The sequence below is a fragment of the Ranitomeya variabilis genome, chromosome 3, assembly GCF_051348905.1.
Source record: "Ranitomeya variabilis isolate aRanVar5 chromosome 3, aRanVar5.hap1, whole genome shotgun sequence".
NCBI lineage: Eukaryota > Metazoa > Chordata > Amphibia > Anura > Dendrobatidae > Ranitomeya > Ranitomeya variabilis.
In genome coordinates, this window is record NC_135234.1 from 76,166,188 (window position 1) to 76,187,589 (window position 21,402).

At 40.8% G+C, this 21,402-nt stretch overlaps 1 protein-coding gene across 4 annotated transcripts in view; it reads right to left on the reverse strand.

The window, feature by feature from the left end:
* Window positions 1-21,402, reverse strand: part of CTPS2 (CTP synthase 2) — a 187,962-nt gene that overhangs the window by 15,883 nt on the left and 150,677 nt on the right. The gene's annotated exons all lie outside the window — the stretch shown is intronic.

A 21,402-nucleotide genomic window follows, 5' to 3' on the forward strand; every position in this document is an offset into this window, starting at 1 on the left:
CAAGGCAAAGGACTTCAAGGGAATCTGTCAGAAGGATTTCACCTCCCCATACTATTTATATACCCATGTAGCTCTTTTAAACACATATCCTCTGTTACTGAGAAATCAGAGTTTGAATTGATATGCAAATATAAGACTGTAGAGCTTTTGTAGGTCTGGAGCCTCTGTCACTCCAGCTCTATTAACTGCCCAGTGCTATCTCCTCATGCTTGACCGACGGCCCCTATGCTGTGTGACGTCAGGCAAAGGAACTGTCAGTCAATAAGGAGTAGACAACACTGGGTGGGCAATAGTTCCATATTTACCATAATCCTTCAGCCTTCATATCAGGTCAAATGCTGATTTCTCAGTAAAGGGGGAACTGACTGGACATTTAAACGTATTGATTGACTTGTCTTTGAAAAAGCTACATGAATATATAAATAGTTTTGGGCTGAAATCCTGCTAAAAGATTCCCTTTCAGGCAAAAGAGTATGACTTCAGGGAAAGGAATCATCAGTGAAGCAGTAAGAGGCAGCGCCGGATGGGGAATAGAGCTGGAGTGACAGAGGCTTCAGATCTATAAATCGTTCTTCGGCCTCATTTGCATATCAATTTAAGTAATAATTTCTTGGTAATAGAGGACAAATTGTCTAAGTAAAATTATTGCTGGACTTGTCTTTGAAAGAGCTACAAGTGCATATAAATAGCTTGAGGTGTGAAATCCCTTTAAGGAAGTATACATTTTTACAAAACAGACAGAAAGCCTCAGCTCTATTTTCAATTTCAGTTTAAAGAAGAAGAAATGTATTTACTCATGCAATCCCATGTTACCAGAGATAACTATAGAACAATTAACGTTTCGGCCATGACTCCGGACCTTCATCTGAATGGTGCGGGTTGCTGTGGTTGTTGGAGATGGAAATGTGTATAGCGCTTTGGTGGATGTGTCAGACATGCGTGGCACTAAGAAGCTACACCACATAGAGGCTGTCAGTCAAGCAGGTAGAGGCGGCGCTGGGTGGGGAATAGAGCTGGAGTGACAGAGGCTGAAGAACTACCCTTTCCATTTGCATATCAATTCAAATGCTGGTTTTGTCTTTGAAAAACCTATATGGGAATATAAATAGTTTGAAGTGTGGAATCCTGCTGACAGATTACTTTTAAGTCATGCTTGGGTCTTTTCAACTGTTCTAAGGTATAGAAATACAAAATAAACTTAATGAGACCACCTCAATTGATATGTTACTAGGGGGGCAGAGATGAGTGGATAATGCACAAATTATATCCCACACACATCAAACTTAGATTTAGAAACTGTAGTGGATGAAAAATAACTGCTAAAAGTTGATTAGCACAATATAAGAAATCAACCACATGCAGAGTATAAAAAATTATAATATATGAAACTTTTAATGAAGCATTGTACGAGCGGCCCCTGCCAAGTTAAACAAATTTTTTGGGGGGTGCGAAGAGGATGGGTATGTATTAAGTCACTTTCAGTAATTTCCTGGTAAAAAATAATAAAATAATTCAATAGAGTTACACAGGTGAGTTTTGCAATACTTTCTTTTTCTTACACCCCTCTGTTCAGTTTTCAAAAATGTAGGTAGGGCAGTACGATAGCTCAGTGGTTAGCACTGTTGCTTTGCAGCGTTGGAGTCCTGGGCTCAAATCCATCCAATGACAACACCTGCAAGGAGTTTGTATGTTCTCCCCGTGTTTGCGTGGGTTTCCTTCGGGTTCTCCAGTTTCCTCCCACATTCCAAAGACATACTGATAGGGAAATTAGATTGCAAGCATCACGTCCAGAGGTAGAGCAGACCATCTGCTGGGGTTTACATAGAAGAGAACCCTGCCCATGGTTTCCAGCAGAGAGCTAATTAGTTTATTACATACCAGCTCTGTCACGGGGCAAAAATAGGAAGACAGGAGATTAGGAATCTGGGCCCCTGAACTGCCCCTCAGGCTAGGGGAAGCCCTGTCTTTCCTTAATTTGGGGGTACCCTTGAAGGTAGGGAGGCCCAAGTCACCGACCTGTCCCTGTCTCCTGTTAAACCCTGAACTAAACCCCCAACCCCCACCCCAGGAGGTGAACAGTGTAAACAGCACCACAAAGCAAATAAACAGGAATAAACAATATGGGAGTGAGGGGAACACGATACAAAAAGGTGAATGCACAAACTACAAAGTAACAAAACTCAGAACTTAGCTTGTGCACACCGCTGAAGACTCCACAACACAGATAATACAGCAACTGAGCTCCAAACACCAGACGTGGCTGACACCAGGGAGCTGCTACTGCAAGGTTGGTCTCCTGAAAGGAACTGTATAACAGTCAGCTGATGCACCAGGTGACCTTATAAAGGATGGTGGGAGTGGTCACACACATCAGCTGACCCAGCAGCAATGCAATAACACCAGCGGCCACCGGGGGGAGAAAACTGCATTAACCCCCAATGTCCAGAAAGGAAAAAGGGTTTAAATCAGAGGGAAACCAGATCTGCCACATATCCAAACATGGATCGTGACAAGCTCATTGCAGCAAAACACAGGTGGACAGAAAATTGACAACTAGTCTTGACTATCTAAAAGCTAAATTCCCACATACTGCTGGTGTCCACAGGTAACTGTTGTATTAGTGCGGTGATCCCTAGTGACCAGGGCATACTTACTAGGGACAACAGAAAAAAGGGTGAAATCCAGCTCACCTAGTTGAAATGCAGTTCGTGGACATTGTCCTAGGGCGGAGCAGGGGTGGAAGTTGTGTCATCAGCAGCAGATAAAGATGCAAATGCTGGGTATATCTAGCATCACGTCCACAGGTAATGATTAAAATCAAAGTACTTTATTATTCCATGTTAAAATTTAAGATTAAAAACATTCCTTACAAATAGTGCAAAAAAAATTTGGGTTGAACCTTACGTGTTTCGAACAATTCAGTTCTTATTCATAGTACAATCCCAATATGTATAGAATCCATTTTATATCAAAAGAAAGAGGAAGTGGCATCTGTGTATCGAAAAAATATATTTTCCTTTTTTCTTCCCTTCTCCTCCTTCCTTCCTCCTTCATAATGAAAATAAGACATGCATACTTTATGGAGTACGCTACTTCAAAGATATACCTAAGATCTGATCTAATATTCACTTATTTTTTAGTGCATGTATCTAAATTAACGATCCAAGAAGCTTATGGGCAAAGGTCTATATATGAGAAAGAACTTCTAAACATGTTAAAAGATTCCACATTTTATCAGCAATTGGTTTCTGATCCTATTAACCAAATCAAGGAATCTTTAACAAAACTTCTGCATGAAGGCGTACATCTTGGCCAGCTAAACAAGCTGAATATTTAAATCCTCCCTGTATGAGGACTCCTCTACTCCATGCTCTCCCAAAAATGCACAAGGAGAAATTTCCACCACCATTCAGACCTATAGTGTCTGGCATGGGATTCTTGTTTGAAAATCTCCGTGAGATATACTGCATGTATATATATATAGATAGATAGATCTTCCACCAATTTGGGAACATATAGGCTAGTGAGGTTGAAAACTTACCCCATAGAATATCCTTGGCATTGTAGAGGAAATGTGTCCAGAAAAGAGAAATAATAGTTTATCAATAAAAAGTGAGGATGTTGTATAACATGCTAACTTCGGGACGATATGACCTCATGAGTTTTTATGTGCATATTGGAGGGAAAGAACACAGATGCATGAAGACAGTTCTTTGATCGTAAGGAGACACATTGAGTCTCCAGGTTGGATGGATCCAAAAAGGGGTATAAATGACCCAAGCATGGCTCAAAAGGGGAGATTAAGCAGGGAGGCATCCCTGGAGGAGAAACATACTAGAAAAAAGACATCCCTGGTAAAAGACGTTTAGGGAGCATTCAAGGCACCATGCCAAGAAAGAGGCCCTAATGATGAAGGAGCTAAACCAAAAGAGAAGACATTCCAAGGAGGAACAATGGCCACACAAAGGTGGTGTAACAAGGCGGCACAAAGCGAGAGACCTATCATTCACCTGCGGCAGTAGGAGAAGCCAACCAGAGGCAGTTTTTTACAGTATTTTTTCTCTGAAATGCTGGAGTGTTTCAGAGAAAAACATATCCGTCTGCAAATGTGCTGACAGGCTCTGATTTATGCTGTCTGCGATTTGGGCAGCATGAATCAGGTGACGAGTTCCCTTCAATCTTTATTATGATGCTTATTTAATCTTGGGTAAATACAATTTCCTTTCATACACTTTTGTTGGTATGCTTTCTTTGCTGACCGTCCCCTAGAATCCATGTAGGGTTATTATTGAGCGGTATTTTGATTGTTTGACATTGATATTGTCGATCCAGAATTCTTGTCATTCGGTATTGGTATTGTGTCTGAAAAAATTACTTACATTGTCATCTTTGCGGACACTGATTGGCTCCACTGATCACTGAGATTATAGGAAACATAGGAGAGAAAAACAGTGGGATATCCGGCCAGAAGTATGGAGAAGCAGAGGGAATTGATAACTGAGTATATACAATTTATTACTGTCCCTTTTAGCCAGAAATCTGTTATAAGATAATATACAGTATATTCTTCTTATTTCTACAGAAAATGGCTTAAAAAATTGTCTAATAGTTATATTTCCCAGCAGCTTGCCATAGCAAGTTTCCCAATAATACTAATGCTTCCCTATGCCTTCCTGTATTGATAATCTTCTCATTATCCCATTCTAATTCCTTCACTTTTGACAGACGGTCTACCATACAAGTGATCTCTTGTTCTGTTAGATACATTTGCCCCTAATCACTTTAATAGACTTCTTTGCTTCAATAGAAGTGACAGGATACACAGTAAAAGCAAATACATTTTCTCCGCTAATGCTCTGCATACATTAGGACACCCCCCACTGTTCCTTGAAACCCAATATTTTCTTGGAATACGCAAAGATGGCGTCTTTCAGCATACATTCAGAAAATCCAAAATAAAAATAACTAACTCTGATCTACTAACATTTTAGGTCTACAGCTCCTATGCCAACCTAGTGTCACAAGGGTGCCACGTTCGCCTGGAAGACCTGGAGATAGACGGTCACGTTGGGTAATGAATCGCAGGTCTTCTTTAGAGATGGTGTGATTTGTGTCCCATATATTAAATAAGTTTAGTTTCTTCTGGTGCTGAAGAGTTTAACGACTCTTTCTATGCTGGTCAGAAACATGCAGCCCCATTTCAGCTTCTTCTCATCTGGTCATCACCTCTTCCTATATAAACGGGTCAGACCTTCTTGTCTCTGCTGGTGAAAGGTTCGTCTTCCTTTGCGGTTTGCTAAAGTGAAGTGGTTGGAGTAGAGTTGTTGTAGAAGTGTTCTGTGGTTTGCTGTAGTACATGTGTGTTTATCTCCTGGCCCTGATCCCATTAAATGTATTCCTCCCTGTCCCTTTCTTCCTCCCTATTGTTGGTTAGTGTTTTTGTATGATAGGGGTTTTCGATTATCCCTGTTTTATTTTTGTGTCTTGTTTACATTACATTTCTGTCCCATGCCTCATGGGGTGGGGGAGGGTACAGATCAGGGTTTTCCAGGAGCATAGTAAGGTCAGAGACTGGGGCTTCTCTACCTTCAAGAGTACCCCCAGGACATGGAAGTTAGGGTCCCAGTTCCAGGCGCAGTTTGAGACCCCCCCCCCCTTCCTTACCGAAGACAGTCATAGCCTGACACCTAGATGCCTCCATGATAACAAACTGCAACTCAGGGTCTGTACTGTATTTAATCTGTAAACACAAATTGGTAGGACAGTTTGCAAAGTTGCCTTATTTCTTATTTTGGATCATTTGGAGAAGTGGAAATTGGCTGCAAAGGTGAACATTATTATTTTAACATAAAATTCTAAAGAATACTTAGGATATACAAGACGCTGGAATGGGTATTTAATGGTTACTCTGCATTAAAAATAACATTCAACATTATTCAAAAATTCTGCATAAAAAAAATTAGGGTCAAAGGTAAGGTTTCTCCTTGTGGAGAGTGACATACCAGCCCTGGCTTGTTAAGAAAGGAGGCGTATTCGCTGTGCAATGCTCCTCTGGGAAATGTAATATGCAAATTGTCTCTTCAGAGAGAAAGAGGACTTGAACTCTATAGTGCCACCTGTTGGAAGTAGCGATCCTACAAGTCACAATCAACCCTTTAACGAGTCTTGCAATATGACTTAGGATAAAAGCCAAATTGAGATTCTGATTTGACTTTTAACCTAAGTCATACTGCAAGACTCGTTAAAGGGTTGATTGTAACTTGAAGGATCTCTGCTTTCAACTTGTGGCGTTATAGAGTTTAAATCCTCTTTCTCTCTGATGAGGCAATTTACATAAAACAAACAGTGATTTTCAACATATCCATTAAAGAAGCCCTCCTATATTTCTTCATTAAATGTGTGTAAATGTGTAGGTTGGGTAGTGTGAGTGTATAAATATAATCACCTATTGCTGCTCTCTCTAGGACCAGCGTCTTTCCTCTCCTGTTCTCGGTGACCTCACCGCTCTACAGACTCTACTGACTCTCCGGGTCACATTGTGCTCTTCGTGAACTGGAAGTAGCTTGGACAAAGTAAGCCTATGGAGCATGAGTACAAGGCTCCGAAAAAGGCTCCATAGACTTACAATTTAAGGGAAGAGTCAGATTGCCATATAAATCGAAGGGGGATCGTAAAGCAATGTTCAGACTGGCGTGACAGCTTCATATATTTTTATGAGGCTGTCAAACTCGGGTCAGGAAAGCCGCCGGCCAGTCTGAGCTTTGCGTTGCGATCCTTGTCCGAGTAATACGACGATCTGATTCGTCCCTAAACGAGACTTCCGGTTCTAGCATAGAGCATAGAATGAGGCAGATAATCTGAAGTGTGGTGACGTCAGTGAGAAGAGGAGCTGGACCCTGGAGAAAGTGGCTTTATATGAGTATATTAATACACTAAAACTATACTACATAAAGATATATACAGTATATATATATATACATTTAATTAAAAAAATATAAATGGGAGTGCTTCTTTAAATGAGCTCGGGTTGGTAATCCCTTATGTGCCCCTGTTGTACCTATTTGCCTAAATTTAAACTTTTGTAGTCAAGGCTTTAAAACTGTCAATTATCTTGTCCAAGATTCAGCAAAATGTCAAGGTTTCTCCAGAACGTTGCGATCTCCATGTTTCTGTAGACAAGAAGTGGCTAAAAAGATAAACAAGGTGGCAGCTAGAGGAAGCACTGAATGTAAAAGAAAGCCTTTCTGATCTCAGCAACTGCAGATTATTGTGTAAAGCTGGCAATCGACAGGAATATTGGCTGCCAATCAAACCACCGTTCCACAGAGTTTCATTATTGATTTGATGATTGTATAGGAAGCATGCAAATCCACTGAACATGACAACAAATCTCCATGCAGAAGAGCATTCCTTCTGTTACCAAATACTTATATGTTCTAGCACGGACATTTTTTTTTTGTATCACAGTAGTTGATTGAACAATACAATAGTAGCATTTCATCAGTAATTAACAAGAAATAAATGAAAACAAGTTGTGTATACATGTTCTAACTGATGGAAATGTTCTGCAGATGGATCCAATTGTTTAAAGATGGATGGTCACCAGAATTCAGAATAGAATCTCAGACTGATGTATTTACTTCCATAATCCATGTCACAATGGCTGTATCATTCTTTTTGAAAGTGTAAACGTAATCTTTGCTCCCTTGGTCTGATTGACAGCTTCTCAGTGTCCCTCCTCCCCGTTGCAGCTCATCTCACAGCTGTTCATTACAAGCTGCAGGTGTCAGTCAGAGGGTGGAGTTTGAACACACTTCGGCCCACTTTTTGTCATAAAAGCTTTGAAAAGTCACAAATTTTGGCGCAGCTCAAGGTTGTATCAAAATGTAGGGACTTTTGACGTTTTTGGAAGTTTTTACCAGTTACTAAATGGATGTAGCTGGGGCAGAACGTGGGCACAGTGGGGCATGATACCACAGGTCATCTAATTCATGATGAGCTGTGGTGTTCGCTAAGCTAGAAATGTTACTCCAGTCCCTGAATGGAGTGAGATTTCTGGCGTAGTGCACAGAGGCGAAAGCATCTGATTCCACCAAAACAATCATCAGGACCAGCGTCAAAATCGCCAATCTTCATGAATTGGGGCCTTCCACTCTAGAGCTTTCACTATTTAGCTGGACTTATAAAAGGCAGCCTTTCTGACATGGATAAATATAGTAAGCACACCAGCCTCATCATGTCTAAGAGATCTATTTATTACTGCATGTAGTTTGCATTGTGGAATCAGGGGACAGATCTGCTTTAAGAAACATAAATGTAAACTATAAGCAATTGTCTTTTACTCTCATATTATTAACAATTGTCATTGCATCTATGGACAGTTTTCATTAAACTTTTAGAACTTGAAGATTTTTAAAAAGTAGGTTAGGCAGCAAAAACAGCAACTTGACTGGTTATTAAAGGGAAACAGTCACTTCCCAAAATGCTATTATCCTGCAGATATGGGGTTAATCTGCAGATTAATAGTGTTCCAAAGCTGTCTGAATGCTGCACTAATAGCTGATGGAAGGAAATGTGCTTTAATTCCTCCTTGCATCCTCTGGCTTTCAGTCATAAAGGCGCGGCTGCCGCAGCTTTAGTCACCGCTCAGTACTTATTGAGCCACAGCTGTAACTGCTCCCCGCACTGACTGACAGCCACTCTATAGTGCATCAGTGTTGAGCCGGTTGTCAGTCAGTGTGGTTATAGCCGCAGCTCACTATAAATGTTGCTGAAGCCGTGCCAGATGCCTCTATGACTGAAAGCTCGAGGCTGCCGGGTAAATTACGGATGATTTCCATCCAGGCAGCAGCGCTTTTAGTGCACCGACCAGGCAACTTTGGAAAACTATTAACCTGAAGATTAACCCCCGATCTGCAGGATAATACCATTTGGAGATGTGATAGGTTCCCTTTAATGACAGCTTCTATACTGCTCTATTGTAAGAATTTTCATATACAGAAATGTGAAAAACAGGCATGCTCGCGCAAGTGAATTAGTGCAAAAATGAAGGCATTCTCCATTCTTGTGGCTTCCAGACCTATGCTCAATATAAACAATGTGATCCCCACTAAATATATCTTTGGGGATAAATCCATAGATGCAAAAGTTGCCAATCCATTAATTTACTTATTTCAGGACGGGAATGGGACATGGAAGAGACAGCAATAAAGAACCCTATTGTCCATCAAAAAAACTTATTGCCATTTACTGCAGAATCAGAAATTAGAGAAGCAGCCAAAGTTTAGTAATTCTTTATTTTCTATTATTAATCTTTGTTATAGCAAACATTTTTTGGAAAAAGTGATAACAAGGAGTGCAGCCAAATTGATTATCACCTTTGAATTAGCTTCCAGCAATTGATGGTAAAATGTCACTTTAGTAATTTTTTTCTGAGACGTTTCATAGGGAACCTTTCAAGTTCCATTACACTTTTAAACTGCTTCCATGACCTTTCAGACATATATTCATTTTGGATCTGCATATATTTGAGAAAAATCAACACATTACTAGCACCTCACTGTATATTATAGCACCACTCCAGCAAATCTTTTTTATTTCAGCATTAAAGTGGTGCTACTAATGTAAGTTCTTTGCCTCCAGTCTTAGGCCGCCGTCACACATGCGAGTTTTACGGATGTAAGAGCGCAGAAACTACGTGCGTAAAACTCGCATAACATACGGCACAATGATTCTCAATGGGTCTAGTCCTATCAGCCGTATATTACGGATCCGTAATATACGGCGTTCTACGGCCGTACAAAATCGCAGCATGCTGCGTTTGTCAGCGTATTGCGCAAATAATACGCCAATGAAAGTCTATGGGGGTGAGAAAAATACGGATTCCACACGGACCAGCAGTGTGACTTGCGAGAAATACGCAGCGGTGTTAGTGAAAAGTCGGTAATTCAATTGCCGGCTTTTCATTTCTCCTGCCTAAACCCGACAGGATATGAGACATGGTTTACATACAGTAAACCATCTCATATCCCTTTTTTTTTTGCATATTCCACACTACTAATGTTAGTAGTGTGTATGTGCAAAATTTGGGCGCTGTAGCTGCTAAAATAAAGGGTTAAATGGCGGAAAAAATTGGCGTGGGCTCCCGCACAATTTTATCCGCCAGAGTGGTAAAGCCAGTGACTGACGGCAGATATTAATAGCCAGGAGAGGGTCCATGGTTATTGGCCCCCCCGTGGCTAAAAACATCTGCCCCCAGCCACCCCAGAAAAGGCACATCTGGAAGATGCGCCTATTCTGGCACTTGGCCACTCTCTTCCCACTCCCGTGTAGCGGTGGGATATGGGGTAATGAAGGGTTAATGCCACCTTGCTATTGTAAGGTGACATTAAGCCAGATTAATAATGGAGAGGCGTCAATTATGACACCTATCCATTATTAATCCAATTGTTTGAAAGGGTTAAAAAACACACACACACATGATTTAAAAGTATTTTAATGAAATAAACACAGTGGTTGTTTTAATATTTTATTGCTCTCTCAATCCATTTGCAGACCCTCGCTTGGCAAAACAATAAACACACAATATACATACCTTCTGCTGACCCGTCACGTCCCACGAGGTAATCCATCTGAAGGGGTTAAAATAATTTACAAGCAGGAGCCCTGCAAATGCAGCTGTGCTCGTGCTTGTAATTCCTCGGCGAATGAAGGAAATGTAGGTCATTGACCTACATTTCCTTCAGTCGCGGTGATGCGCCCCTGCTGGATGTTCTCATGAACTGCAGCCTGGGAACTTTTTCCCACGCTCCAGGTCATATGAGGACATCCACCAGGGGGCGCATCACCGCGACTGAAGGAAATGTAGGTCAATGACCTACATTTCCTTCATTCGCCGGGGAATTACAAGCATGAGCACAGCTGCATTTGCAGGGCTCCTGCTTGTAAATTATTTTAACCCCTTCAGATGGATTACCTCGTGGGACGTGACGGGTCAGCAGAAGGTATGTATATTGTGTGTTTATTGTTTTGCCAAGCGAGGGTCTGCAAATGGATTGAGAGAGCAATAAAATATTAAAACAACCGCTGTTTATTTCATTAAAATACTTTTAAATCATGTGTGTGTGTGTTTTTTAACCCTTTCAAACAATTGGATTAATAATGGATAGGTGTCATAATTGACGCCTCTCCATTATTAATCTGGCTTAATGTCACCTTACAATAGCAAGGTGGCATTAACCCTTCATTACCCCATATCCCACCGCTACACGGGAATGGGAAGAGAGTGGCCAAGTGCCAGAACAGGCGCATCTTCCGCCATTTAACCCTTTATTTTAGCAGCTACAGCGCCCAAATTTTGCATACACACACTACTAACATTAGTAGTGTGGAATATGCAAAAAAAAATGGGGATATGAGATGGTTTACTGTATGTAAACCATGTCTCATATCCTGTCGGGTTTGGGAAGGAGAAATGAAAAGCCGTCAATTGAATTACCGGCTTTTCACAGACATCGCGCTGTAGTAAATATAAATACAGACTATATATATATATATATATATATATATATATATATATATATATATATATATATATACACTGTATATATGTTTTCCCGAACATTTGAGCACATAAATCCATTAGATGTCGGTTTTGCAAGCCTGCAAGAAAATATCGCAGTACGGATGCCATATGGATTACATACGGAGGATGCCATGCGCAAAATACGCTGACACACCCTGCCTACGGATCACTATTTTGGGAACATTTCTCCGTATTACGGCCGTAAAATACGGACCGTATTGTCTTACACCGAGTGTGACGCCGGCCTTACACTTACCAGCCGCCATCTTCTGCTCTTCTCAGTGCCGCTCCGGTCCCGCGTCACCATCTTGTGACCACAACTTCCGACTGATTGGAAGCCAGAGGAAACAATCACAAGCTGTCACTGTAAGATTCGTTTTGGCCTCGTTCAGACTTACATTGAATTATGACTTCCGGATCACTCAGTAAATAATGGAGAGATCCGGCAGGTCACAGACTGCCGGAGACTGACCAAGGTGGTGCCGATAAAAGAAGAAGACTAGGGATGAGCGGACCCGTGGCAGTTTGGGTTCTGGTACCCGACCCGAACTCTACTCCAAAATTCGGTGCGGGTACCAGAAATGTACCCGAACTTGAACCAGAACCCCATTGAAAACAATGGGGACCAGAACTTTAGAGATGGAAAATTCTCTCTCTCTTTCCTCCCAAACTTTCCCTGCAACTCCGAACACTGCAACAGACTTCCGGGAGAAGTTTGTGTTCAGCGTTTAGCACCGGACACTAACTGTCCGGTACGAACACCAAAGTTTTAATTTCGCGTTTGCTTATCTCTAATGAAGATGGCAACTATTAAGTATAAGACTAGATGCAGGGCACTTACATTAGTAGCATCACTCCAGAAGTGGAGTGGAGCTTTAATGAATCGGGACTATTCCGGAGAGGCGTTTACTGAGACTAGTCCGGGTTCAGTAGTTTTAGTCACTCCCCCTAGACGTGATTGACAGCCCCTGCACTACTGGTAGCTTCACAATTTGTACTCCCCTATCATATATCTAATAGACCACTACACAGCAGAACCACGGCAAGGGAAGATATGCCGGATGGAGGGCAAACTATGAAGACGCCATAAGTGCAAAAGCTGTCAATCAAGTGCAGGGGTCATGACTGCAACTACTAATCCCGGACAAGTCTCAGTGGATAAATTCCGGAGTAGACAGCTTTACAGGTATCATCTAATGTGGCGGCATTTTTTTCTAATGTCGCAAAATTAGCAACTATAACAACCTGAAAAATGTCAGTATTTCTTTATGTAAAAAAAATAATCAATTACCAAACTTTACTGATCATGCTAACTTCTAATTTATTAGTTTATGGCCATTTTATACATTTTGGGTAGAAGTCCAATGTGGAAAACATGCAGCACAAACACAAGTGCATTGTAATACTTACTTTCTTCAGAAGAAATCAATGGAAGCATTAAAATATAAGTAACAGAAAATTAGGCAAAAATACAACCCATTATAACACAGCAAACATTATTAACGGGAACGACATCATTTGCCTCCTTCGTTGTGATTTTCCAGGAAATCTCACATTCTTTTGGTAAATAACCTGAAGTACAATGAGCATTAAACACTTTTCTTCTGCCATTGAAAACTGATATAATAAATAATAAATGTAACAATCGAAAAACATTTGCAGAAATGGAAAATATAATAATAAAATCAATAAGTCCATGTGGAAAGCACATTTCTACGAACGATACAGGATGAAAGGGAAGGAAAAAAACCTTCAAATCCTGTACACTAAACTGATGAATACTCACCAAGTTACTGTATTATTCTCCGACATCGTCTTTTTCAGTTCCTTAATGGAATATATTGGATTTTTAAACCCCAGATACACAAACAAGTTGCTTTCTGGCGCTGAACACTTCCAATCCATTTACACAATACAAACTAACAATCTTTCTATCAGCTCTGAAGCAGATCTTTGTGTCTGTGTTGGAATAAATCCCATTGTTATGACTTTCGTTCGATAATTGATATATTCACATTCCTCTAATTAAAATCAGGCAGATAATCCTAGCTAAGTTTTAACCCTATTTGCAGGATATAGAATACAGGACTATTGAGAATTTTGCATTTTGTGCTTATTAATGAGATGCATTTTTCTTCAAGATGAATCACTTTTAAAAGTAGTGAATTAAAAGGAACTTGTCACCCTGCGCCTGCCCCATCTTCCCCCTCCTCTTCCTCTTTCCTCCCTCGGCAGCGTCTGATGAGCTGACCTGCCAGTGAACTGCGTGTGGGGAGCTCAGCTCATCAGACGCTGCCGAGGGAGGAAAGAGAAAGAGAAGGGAGTTGGGGGCATGTAACAGCAACACAGGAGGCAACGCACAGACGCAAGGGGGGATGACTGACAGCTAGGGGCAGCTGAAACAGGGGGGAGACACCATACCTCTGGGACTCAATACAGGTATGGGGCGCAATTTATAAAAGTCAATATTTCAGTGTTACTAGGGATCAGAAACATAAGAGCCACCTTCACAGAATGCAGGCTTAGTGCTGCTGAAGGTGGCTCTTTTACTTAAAAACGCCATGGAGGGGTGACAGGTTCCCTTTAAACACCAGTGTAATAAATTTGCTCCATAGTTGTAAAAACGAGTGAACACGGTGAGTAAAGGCTTCCTGCACCATCCTCTTCTTTCCCAGATCATTTTTTTTTGTTATTTCCTACTCTTTTATGCCTTCCAGCATTAGGGGGTTCGTGGGAGTACACTTTTTGATGGTAACACTCTCTCCTCTGAACAGAACACATAAATAATTTCCTTAAAACTTCTAGCTAAGCTATTGGAGACACTACACTGTACATGGTCTGAGTCTTAACTTCTTGTGGGACTAATTAGGAAAACCTCCAGAACGTAAAATTATTGGCCTCGATTCATCAAAGCTTATCTGCAAGAAAACCGTCATAAAAAGCTTTGTAAAGTCGCAATTTTGCAACTTTTGGTGTTTTCACTCCATTTTTGACTAGATTCGACAAAGCAGACGGAGGTGATGTGGGACAAGGGAGTTTAACTCCCAGTTGTCAAATTCATGACGAGCTTTGAGCAGGGGGTTGGATCAGATGACCCAGGAGGAGGTCCCTTCCAACTCTACCATTCTATGATTCTATGTGGTGCTTCTTACACCACAAATCTTACTGCAGACCCTCGAACTCCACCCTGCCCCCTCATCAAGATCGGAGTGAAAAACGTTGGTCTTGATGAATTGTGGCCCAAGTCTTTCATTTTATTAATATAACTACTGTTTTATTTATTAAATCTAATTATTAGCTCCATAATCTTGTGCCTATTATATTGAATATCTCACATATTAAAATTTTGTTGCATTTAGTAAATTTAAGACTATAGTAAAATAAAATTGTGGAAGGAGAATAAATATGTTAAATGTGTACCCAAAAGAACTGCTGTACATGCCCTGCACCACACTTACTAATGTTTTAGACATTTTCAGTACTTAGCTCGGCAATGGGGTGTAACTTAGCGGGAAAGAGGTGTGGTTAAAAAGGAGGGTGTGAACTAATATGTAGCGCCGTGCTCCAAATTGCCACAAATTTCCAACACATAATAAGACAACTAATTAGTTATTGGATTATTAGTGTAAACTTGTGGTAGTCAGTGTAAAGATGCACCAAATTTATTAATCATCGTGAGCCACTGTGATAAATTTGGGACAGTTTAAAGACTGTCTCGGGCAAGTTTAGACACATTTAGTAAAGTGGCCCCAATGTATTTTCGATTTCATGATGTAGATTATAATGTATAAATCTTCATTGGGAATGGTCACATTGGTGATACAATGGAGAATTTCTGTCTGCATAGACTTAATAGACAGTAATGCAAGATCTTTGCACTGTGTGGCAGCTGAGATTAATTGGTAGTCAATTGACTGCAAAAAATGATGACGGTCAGCCTCCCCCCAGGGTATGACAGGGGGATGCATACTATAGTTTATAGTGTGATTATTTTGCCTCCAGCAGTACAATATCAATAAACTGCCTTCCGTTCAGTCCGTAATCCATACAGCGGCGCTGGCAACTGACACACAGAAGAAAGGAAGCATCAGGGTATTGTGACGGCTCTAGTGAAAATAGTGAAATACTTCAAGATTTTTCATTTATATAGTCACAGAAATGAATAAAAACACCAAAATAAACTAAGACCCTCCATACACGCTAGATGGCTGTTGGCTGAATGATGGCTCGGTTGATGGCTGAGCCGGCAGCTATCTTTGCACACTCTGCCGAAAGCTCCTGTGTTCTACAAGAGGGCAGTTGTCAGACATCTCTGGCAGCGGCTTATCACAGGGAGAACAACAGGATCTGCAGTCTGAAATCTTTTCCGACAAATATCTGTTCTGGGCTCCCACACACATTACTAGTCTATTGACTCAACCTGTTGATATCGGCAGGTTCTGCTGACATTAATCTACAGTGTATGGGGTTTAAATGTCTTTTAATGGGTAAGGTTTCTCCTTGTGGAGAGTGACATACCAGCTCTGGCTTGTCAAGGTAAGGAGGCTTATTCCTTACCTTGACAAGCCAGAGCTGGTATGTCACTCTCCACTAGGAGAAACGTTACCCCTTAGACCCCACTCCAGAGCCTCTCACCTAGCCAAATTGATTCTCATGCTTCGCACTGATGAGGACCAACAGCCTGAAACACCGTGTCTGCGAATTGAGATACTGATTTGGCTTTTATCCTAAGTCATATTGCACGACTTGCTAAAGGGTTGATTGTGACTTGTAGGATCGCTACTTCCAACAGGTGGCGCTATAGAGTTTATTTAAGTCCTCTTTTTCCTCTGAAGAGGCAATCTGCATATTAAATGTCTTTTAATAACATTTCTAAAAACACATTTTATAAAATGTATTATTATTATGGTTGGAGATACATTTCTAAATGTCTGTATTTAAGCTTCAAATGACAATGCACAGAGAAACTTTGGACAGTCTGTGGCCTAAAACAGTATGCAGTAAGCTCCATAGCTCCAACTAAGTGATGGCGGCAGACATCCATAATTCGAGAAAATAAATATTTATCTATTATCCAAACACGGCAGAACTCTCAATGACTCAAGTGAAAAAAAATCGAGATACATGCAACTTTTCAGTTCCTCCTGAAACCTTTCTCAAGTAATTGTACGTTGCAACAGAGTGACATTAAGACCTAAACTATAGTATAGATAGGCATGAACACTTAATTATCAAATAATTAACAACAAATCAACAAACGTCAATACATAATGAAAGATTCTTCCAAAATGAATCATGTACATTGTGATACAACGACAATGTGTTCAATATGCATAAGAACTAAAGTGCATACACTGACATACATTCCTATTTATTACATACACGCCACTATAGTGTTTAATGTCACTCTGTTACACTATGCAATTGCTGGATAGAGGTTCTATTATAGGACATGGATTAATAAAGGTATCTCCATTATTGTTTGCTTTTTTTTCACGTAAGTGCTGCTGTCTTTTTTTTTATTTTAATTACTTCAGACCTTGTTGGAGTTTGAGAAGGATTTGCGCCCTGAGCTATTATAGTGTGACTTCTGCCTTCCAGAGACCAATCCATCTATCTAAATATGTTGAACTGAAAAATGTCATGTCATGCTCAACAAACCCTTTAAAATGGAATAGACGTTCGGAAAATCTTTATTCAGTATTATTGTCAGTTACTCATTTACTTGATGTAACGAAAATTCCCCTGTAGGGACGTACTCACACAAGCAAATAACTAGGACGAGTGCAATCCAATACAAAATCAGATTGCACTCGGACCAGTGTTATTCTATAGGGAGAAGGGAAGGAGGGAGTTAGCTCACCACAATGCCAGGATATACCCAGGAGACACGCACAAAGCCCGGAAACAGGCGCATCTTCAAAGGAAAAGAGGAGGAGATGTTCCAGCGAGATGTAGTAAAACGTAGTAAAATCCAAGAAAAACTTTATTAGAAAATGTCAAGATTCGTCTCGCTGGAACATCTCCTCCTTTTTTCCAGTGTTATTCTATGGGGCAGCTCAGATCTGTGATTTTTTTCTCGTGCTGATTAGGTATGAGGGTATGAGAGAACAATCGCAGTATGCTGCGAGTGTAAAAGATTCATCCAATCAAGTCTATGGGTGAGCGTGAAACACCACACTGCAGTTCGAATACCGTGGACCCAGGCAATGGAGAAGCTGCAGAAATTAAGTTCTCCGTCTTCTCCGCACCTGAGTCTGCCATTCTCTCATGCGAGAGAATTAGATCACACTAAGTAGTGATGAGCGAGTATACTCGTTGCTCGGGTTTTCCCCAGCACGCTTGAGTGGTCTCCGAGTATTTGTGACTGCTCGGAGATTTAGTTTTTCTTGCTGCAGCTGCATGATTTATGGCTGCTACCCAGCCTTAGTACATGTGGGGGTTGCTGGTTGCTAGGGAATCCCCACATGTATTCAAGCTGTCTAGTAGCCGCAAATCATCCAGCTGCAGCAAGAAAAACTAAATCTCCGAGCAGTCACAAATACTAGGAGGACACCCGAGCAACGAGTACACTCGCTCATCACTAGTAGTAATTATATCTTGTTCCTGTAACAAATATTATTATAGAGAGACCTAAATAACTTTAGCTCTCTGATTAAGTTTTCATCGCCTCAGCCCCAGCAGCATGATTTACAGCTATTAGCCAGCTTGATTACATGTGGGGATTCCCTAGCAACCAGGCAACCCCCACATGTACTCAGCTTGGCTAGTAGCTGTAAATCATGCAGCTGCCGTGATGAAAGCTAAATCTCCGAGCACTAACAAATACTCGGAGGACACCTGAGCATGCTGGGGAAAACCTGAGCAACGAGTATACTCGCTCATCACTAACACTAAGGTGACACTCGGATCTAACTCTGATAGTACCAATAGTATAATCGGGCTTGATTTGCTCGTGTGACCCCGGCCTAACAAAGTCTCAAGACTATGGCTCTTGGTGATTATTTCCTCCTTTTGTGTCATCACATAACCTGAATTTATGGTTATTTCATCTCCCTCACATCTCACAAGCCTAACCGTGCTATGTCTACTTTTCCCTGGATATCTCTCCCTGCCTTTTTGTCTCCAAAGCAATCCTGTTTCAAATGCTGGGCAGCAGACTGTGCTTATATTACTGCACTATGTGATTAAGTACAGCATTTCCTTGCAATGAAAGGGACATACAGAAGGCTGTAAATAAAGGCAATGACTACAAAAGGGGAGTGGAATCATTGCAAGTGTAATTCTTTTTATTATTAATCCCATTCTCAGAAAGTCCTGGCAACGTAGAACTACTAATCTGCTGAGCAAATCCATGTAAGAAAACCAGGAACAAAATCATTCATTTGCACATTTAGCGCAACCTCTTTTCTATAGAAGCAATAAGGAGATTATATGTAGTTCTATGTTTTTCATTATAATAGACATTATTTTTAATAAAAATTGTTCAATTAAAATCTGTTACTACTGACATTCTGAACATTATAGATCTAATGGAATGCATCATAGCAATGTTATTAATTCTGAGCCTTGAGCACTCTATCCATAAAACTGAACTTTTTGCAAACTGAAAATAATTGATTTTACGGCATATATTTCTGGATGTTATCTCTCCAACCGAACAGTAGTCAGCAGTTATTAGTATGAGGGCTGTAAATGTCTTACTCAGCAGCTTTGCGTTAGAACATAGATCTGTATATGAAGGTCCACAGGGAGCAGAGAGGGATTTTTCTATTTTGTGTTAAAATTCAAAAAAGCTCTTAGAAAGGTCCCTGTGGTAAAGTCCTTATTTATAAAGAAAAGAGATTCTACAATACTGTTGGGTAACAAAAAAAGAAGAAGTTTCCTACTTTTCAAACCAAATGCTGATGTTTTTTTTATCTATCCTTGTAAAATATTTCCAGTTTTCCACCAGGAGAATGCAATATGCTAACAATGCGGCTCTCGCTGAAATTCCTGGCTCAAAATATTAGAGCTTTACAAGAGAGGAAAGCAAAAAGAATTATCATAAATTTATCTTAGGACAACCATGGGCAAAAATTTGTTAGAGCATAAGATATACTTGATTTTCAGACACAAGAAAATCAAAGTTTAGTTTGGAATCAAATGACCCCTGAAGGACTTTGTCGTATTTGGCCTTCAAGATCAACACCTATATTGTGAACACCTGGACTTCGGGCATATGCATTTGCATGTAGGTAGAGGGCCACTGTAAGGGCTTTCTCACACGGGTGTAAAATAAATACGAAAAAATCTTGCATTGCCCTCTGACCAGTGTTATTCAATGAGGCAGGACAGATCTGCAAATTGTTTCTTATGCCGATTCGGCATGAGAAGAAAATTGAAGCGTGCTGTGATTGGCAGCGTACCTTGCAGAGCACACACCCATTCAGGTCAATGAATGCATGAAAAACATCGGACTGCACTCTGATGTCATCTGAGTGCAGTCTGATACATGTCGAGATAGACAATGGAGAAGATGGAGAGATTAATTTCTCCTTCTTCACACTTGTGATCCGATTCTCGCATGTGAAAGCATAGGGGCACAGAGCACTGACACTCGGCTTAAGCTCGCAGCAGAGTTAGAGCCGAGTGTCATTAGCATATCGCATCCGATGTTATACGCTAATGTGCCCTTAGCCTAAAAGAAACAAAATTTACATCAGCTAACCAAATCCAAGTAATTAAGCAATTTTGTTGGGTGCGGTGGACAGACAGAAACCATGGGCCGGTTCCCAGGTGAAAGATGAGACGTATAGAACAACAGGTTCCAGCAACCGCAATGAAAAAAATTAAAACTTAATTTACTAATTTGCTCTTAAAATGAAAAAATAGGGGAATTAAAATAGAAGCTATTTTCCTATGCGTTTCAAGCACTGAGCACCAAGCATGGCCGAAGTTGCAGTATTCACAAGCAGTTATGGAATTCAAAGTTCTTGAAGGAGAGAGTGAGACTGGATCAGGGATCACAGTTATGCAGCGTGCAGCAGACGGGGTGAAAAGAGTCTGCTTATGATGGCCAACTTTTCGACTAATCAAGGATCTGTGAATATGTGGTGAAAAAAGTTTGAAAAAGTAAGTACCACTATATACTTTAAACTTACAGTACACCACACAAATGGGCTGTGAAAAAAGTCACTGGCAAAGTACTAGAGGGAAGATATGTAGCACAGAGGCTGTTAGCTTCAGTAATATAAACCTAGGAAAAATCATCCAGCACACTAAGTGATGAGAGGGGTTAATCAGCCATGTTTAGTGCTTAGATGATTGAACAGCAGTAGAGTGGGAGGAGTCCAGAGGGTAAATACCCAGCTTTCTAGAGCATTTGAGTGTGGATGGGTCTGGAGGTGGGAGCTCTGGAGATGTACTCTGGACATATGGAGATTGCAGATTTCCTGGATTGCATGTCCTTTGCTAAAGGACATGGAAGCTGGAATCTAAGCCAGGTGGGCTAACCAGCTCTATTGTATGGACTTGTTACTTTATGTTTTACCTCCTGACGGATAACTGCTGTAAACCAACCGGACGTTAAAGGGCCACTGTCACCCCCCCCCAGCCGTTATAAACTAAAAGAGCCACCTTGTGCAGCAGTAATGCTGCATTCTAACAAGGTGGCTCTTTTAGTTTTTGATTCATTTATTACCTCAATAAAGCGTTTTAAAAATTGGCCACACATACCAGATATTGTACCGGGAGGCGGTCCGAATCGTCCTCTATGAATCTCCCAACTGCCGTCACTCTTCTCTTCAGGGGCGATGGTCGCCGCCCCCTGAGCGCTG